The sequence below is a fragment of the Oncorhynchus keta genome, chromosome 12 (genome assembly GCF_023373465.1).
Source record: "Oncorhynchus keta strain PuntledgeMale-10-30-2019 chromosome 12, Oket_V2, whole genome shotgun sequence".
Lineage (NCBI taxonomy): Eukaryota > Metazoa > Chordata > Actinopteri > Salmoniformes > Salmonidae > Oncorhynchus > Oncorhynchus keta.
In genome coordinates, this window is record NC_068432.1 from 53,074,317 (window position 1) to 53,079,773 (window position 5,457).

General features: G+C 45.1%; 1 long non-coding RNA gene across 1 annotated transcript; it reads left to right on the forward strand.

Annotated features, from left to right (window-relative positions):
- The first annotated feature begins 1,944 nt into the window (after positions 1–1,944).
- LOC127906545 (uncharacterized) lies at positions 1,945–2,767 on the forward strand. Its single transcript, XR_008061819.1, has 3 exons — positions 1,945–2,095; positions 2,128–2,415; positions 2,708–2,767. It is a non-coding gene; the product is annotated as an uncharacterized LOC127906545 (long non-coding RNA).
- The last annotated feature ends 2,690 nt before the right edge of the window (positions 2,768–5,457 follow it).

Sequence of the window (5,457 nt, forward strand, 5' to 3'; positions counted from 1 at the left end):
ATCCTCACATTCCATCTCCCATCAAACAATCTGCTAAGGGCCACTAGGGAGCCAGGCGCAGCCAATCAGAGTGAGTTTTTCCCTCACAAAATGGCTTTATTACAGACAGAAATACTCCTCAAGTGAGATCAGATGTTCGGGTGGCTGGTCTCAGATGATCTCACAGGTGAAGAAGAAGCTGGAATGTGGAGGTTCTGGGTTGGCGTGGTTACACGTGGTCTGATATTGTGAGACCGGTTGGATGTACTGACAAATTCTCTAAAACGACATATGGTAGAGAAATGAACAGTGTAATATATTGAATAGAGCATAGAATAGAATAGAATATAATATATAATAGAATGGAATGTATTATAGAATAGAGAATACACTATAGAATATATATAGAATATAGTATAGAATATAATATACACTGCTCAAAAAAATAAAGGGAACACTTAAACAACACAATGTAACTCCAAGTCAATCACACTTCTGTGAAATCAAACTGTCCACTTAGGAAGCAACACTGATTGACAATACATTTCACATGCTGTTGTGCAAATGGAATAGATAACAGATGGAAATTATAGGCAATTAGCAAGACACCCCCAATAAAGGAGTTGGTTCTGCAGGTGGTGACCACAGACCACTTCTCAGTTCCTATGCTTCCTGGCTGATGTTTTGGTCACTTTTGAATGCTGGCGGTGCTTTCACTCTAGTGGTAGCATGAGACGGAGTCTACAACCCACACAAGTGGCTCAGGTAGTGCAGCTCATGCAGGATGGCACATCAATGCGAGCTGTGGCAAGAAGGTTTGCTGTGTCTGTCAGCGTAGTGTCCAGAGCGTGGAGGCGCTACCAGGAGACAGGCCAGTACATCAGGAGACGTGGAGGAGGCCGTAGGAGGGCAACAACCCAGCAGCAGGACCGCTACCTCCGCCTTTGTGCAAGGAGGAGCAGGAGGAGCACTGCCAGAGCCCTGCAAAATGACCTCCAGCAGGCCACAAATGTGCATGTGTCTGCTCAAACGGTCAGAAACAGACTCCTACAGGAGAGTAGAATTGAATATAGAATAGAGTGTACTGTAGAATAGAAATTAGAATACAATATAGAATGGAGTATAGAATATAATATAGAATAGAGTATAAAATAGAGTATAGAATAGAGCATACATTAAAATAGAATGGAATTTAGAATATAATATAGAATATAGAATGGAATATAGACTAGCATATAGAATTGAGTATAGCATTGAACAGATTTGAATATAGAATAGAATATGTAATAGATTATAGAACAGAATAGAATATAAAATAGAATATCAAATGGAATATAGAATAGAGAATAATAGAATATGGAATAGAATATAGAACAGAATAGAATATAACATGGAATATGAATTAGAATATAGAATAGAGTATAGAATATAATTTAGAATATAATGGAATATAAAATAGAATTGAATATAAAATAGAATATAGAATAGAATATAGAAAATAGTATATAATATAATTTAGAATAATATGGAATACAAAACTGAATTGAAAATAGAATAGAATATAGAATAGAATATCGGCTAGAACAGAATATAGAATACAGGATAGCATCGAATATAGTATAGAAAATAGTATAGCATATAATAGAACAGAATAGAATAGAATATTGCCAGAATCACCTACAGTCCAGTAAGTCCTACTGTATATGCTGTATGTGAGCAACACATAAGGCATACACATTGGCTCTGTTACCAATCCTTGGGGATCTCCATCCAGCTCTGGCTACCATGCCAACTAGTTACTGTATACAATTCAATCACATTTATTTTATAAAGCCATTTTAACATCAGCAATTATCACAAAGGGCTTTATACAGATAACCAGCCTAAAATCAGCAGGTTTGGGACAAGGCACAACATCCGTTGAAACAGGTCATTGTTCCATTTTGGGGCGGCAGCGTAGTCTAGTGGTTAGAGTGTAGAGGTGGCAGGTAGTCTAGTGGTTAGAGTGTAGAGGTGGCAGGTAGTCTAGTGGTTAGAGTGTAGAGGTGGCAGGTAGCCTAGTGGTTAGAGTGTAGAGGAGGCAGGTAGTCTAGTGGTTAGAGTGTAGAGGAGGCAGGTAGCCTAGTGGTTAGAGTGTAGAGGAGGCAGGTAGTCTAGTGGTTAGAGTGTAGAGGAGGCAGGTAGCCTAGTGGTTAGAGTGTAGAGGAGGCAGGTAGCCTAGTGGTTAGAGTGTAGAGGAGGCAGGTAGCCTAGTGGTTAGAGTGTAGAGGAGGCAGGTAGCCTAGTGGTTAGAGTGTAGAGGAGGCAGGTAGTCTAGTGGTTAGAGTGTAGAGGAGGCAGGTAGCCTAGTGGTTAGAGTGTAGAGGAGGCAGGTAGCCTAGTGGTTAGAGTGTAGAGGAGGCAGGTAGCCTAGTGGTTAGAGTGTAGAAGAGGCAGGTAGCCTAGTGGTTAGAGTGTAGGGGTGGCAGCGTAGCCTAGTGGTTAGAGTGTAGGTGTGGCAACGTAGCCTAGTGGTTAGAGTGTAGAGGTGGCAGGTAGCCTAGTGGTTAGAGTGTAGAGGAGGCAGGAAGCCTAGTGGTTAGAGTGTAGAGGAGGCAGGTAGCCTAGTGGTTAGAGTGTAGAGGCGGCAGCGTAGTCTAGTGGTTAGAGTGTAGGGGTGGCAGCGTAGCCTAGTGGTTAGAGTGTAGAGGCGGCAGGTAGCCTAGTGGTCAGAGTGTAGAGGAGGCAGGTAGCCTAGTGGTTAGAGTGTAGAGGAGGCAGGTAGCCTAGTGGTTAGAGTGTAGAGGAGGCAGGTAGTCTAGTGGTTAGAGTGTAGAGGGGGCAGCGTAGTCTAGTGGTTAGAGTGTAGAGGTGGCAGGTAGCCTAGTGGTTAGAGTGTAGAGGAGGCAGGTAGTCTAGTGGTTAGAGTGTAGAGGAGGCAGGTAGTCTAGTGGTTAGAGTGTAGAGGTGGCAGGTAGCCTAGTGGTTAGAGTGTAGGGGCGGCAGCGTAGCCTAGTGTTTAGAGCGAGATCTACCTACAGGACGGTAGATCTCCAGGAAGCGGGTTGGACTGAAAACCTACAGGACGGTAGATCTCAGGGAAGAGGGTTGGACTGAAAAACCTACAGGACAGTAGATCTCCAGGAAGAGGGTTTGACTGATAACCTACATGAAAGTAACTCTCCAGGAAGAGGGTTGGACTGATAACCGACAGGACTGTAAATCTCTGGGAAGAGGCTTTGACTGAAAACCTACAGGACAGTAGATCTCCGGGAAGAGGGTGTGACTGAATACCTACAGGACAGTAGATCTCCAGAAAGAGGGTTTGACTGAAAACCTACAGGACAGTAGATCTCCAGGAAGAGGTTTGTACTGAAAACCTACAGGACAGTAGATGTCCAGGAAGAGGGTTGAACTGAAAACCTACAGGTTGGTAAATCTCCAGGACAAGGGTTTGGCTGTAAACCTATAGGACAGTAAATCTCTAGCAAAAGGGTTGGACTGAAAACCTCCAGGACGATAGATCTCCGGGAAGAGGGTTGGACTCAAAAAACTACAGGACAGTAAATCTCCGGGACGAGGGTTGGACTGAAAACCTACAGGACGGAAGATCTCCAGGAAGAGGGTTTGGCTGTAAACCTATAGGACAGTAGATCTCAAGGAAGAGGGTTGGACTGAAAACCTACAGGACGGTAGATCTCCGGGAAGAGGTTTGGACTGAAAACAATCAGGACAGTAGATCTCCAGGAAGAGGGTTGGACTGAAAAAACTACAGGACAGTAAAGTCTCCGGGAGGAGGGTTGGACTGTAAACCTACAGGACAGTAGATCTTCAGGAAGAGGGTTGGACTGAAAACCTTCAGGCCGGTAGATCTCCAGGAAGAGGGTTGGACTGGAAACCTACAGGACAGTAGATCTTCAGGAAGAGGGTTGGACTGAAAACCGACAGGACGGTAGATCTCCAGGAAGAGGGTTTGGCTGTAAACCTACAGGACAGTAGAACTCCAGGAAAAGGGTTGGACTGAAAACCTACAGGACGGTAGATCTCCAGGAAGAGGGTGTGACTGAATACCTACAGGACAGTAGATCTCCAGGAAGAGGGTTGGACTGAAAACCTACAGGTTGGTAGATCTCCAGGACGAGGGTTTGGCTGTAAACCTATAGGACAGTAGATCTTCAGGAAGAGTGTTGGACTGAAAATCTACAGGAAGGTAGATCTCCGGGGAGAGGGTTGGACTGAAAACCTTCAGGACGGTAAATCTCCAGGAAGAGGGTTGGACTGTAAACCTACAGGACAGTAGATCTCCAGGAAGAGGGTTGGACTGAAAAAACTACAGGACAGTAAATCTCCGAGAAGAGGTTTGGACTGAAAACCTCCAGGACAGGAGATCTCCAGGAAGAGGGTTGGACTGAAAAACCTTCAGGACGGTAGATCTCCAGGAAGAGGGTTGGACTGAAAACCTACAGGACAGTAGATCTCCAGGAAGAGGGTTGGACTGAAAAAACTACAGGACAGTAAATCTCCAGGAGGAGGGTTGGACTGGAAACCTACAGGACGGTAGATCTCCAGGAAGTGGGTTGGACTGGAAACCTATAAGACATTAGATCTCCAGGAAGAGGGTTTGACTGGAAACCTACAGGACAGTAAATCTCCAGGAATAGGGTTGGACTGAAAACCTACAGGACGGTAGATCTCCAGGAAGAGGGTTCGACTGAAAACCTACAAGACAGTAGATCTCCAGGAAGAGGGTCGGACTGATAACCGACAAGACTGTAGATCTCTGGGAAGAGGGTTTGACTGAAAAGCCTTCAGGACGGTAGATATCCAGGAAGTGGGTTGGACTGGAAACCTACAGGACAGTAAATCTCTGGGAAGATGGTTTGACTGAAAACCTACAGGACGGTAGATCTCCAGGAAGACAGTTGGACTGAAAACCTACAGGACAGTAGATCTCCAGGATGAGGGTTGGACTGAAAACCTACAGGAGAGTAGATCTCCAGGAAGAGGGTTGGACTGTAAACCTATAGGACAGTAGATCTCCAGGAAGAGGGTTGGACTGTAAACCTATAGGACAGTAGATCTCCAGGAAGAGGGTTGGACTGAAAACCTACAGGACCGTTGATCTTCAGGAAGAGGGTTGGACTGAAAACCTTCAGGACCGTAGATCTTCAGGAAGAGGGTTGGACTGAAAACCTACAGGACGGTAGATCTCCAGGAAGAGGGTCGGACTGATAACCGACAAGACTGTAGATCTCTGGGAAGAGGGTTTGACTGAAAAGCCTTCAGGACGGTAGATATCCAGGAAGTGGGTTGGACTGGAAACCTACAGGACAGTAAATCTCTGGGAAGATGGTTTGACTGAAAACCTACAGGACGGTAGATCTCCAGGAAGACAGTTGGACTGAAAACCTACAGGACAGTAGATCTCCAGGATGAGGGTTGGACTGAAAACCTACAGGAGAGTAGATCTCCAGGAAGAGGGTTGGACTGTAAACCTAT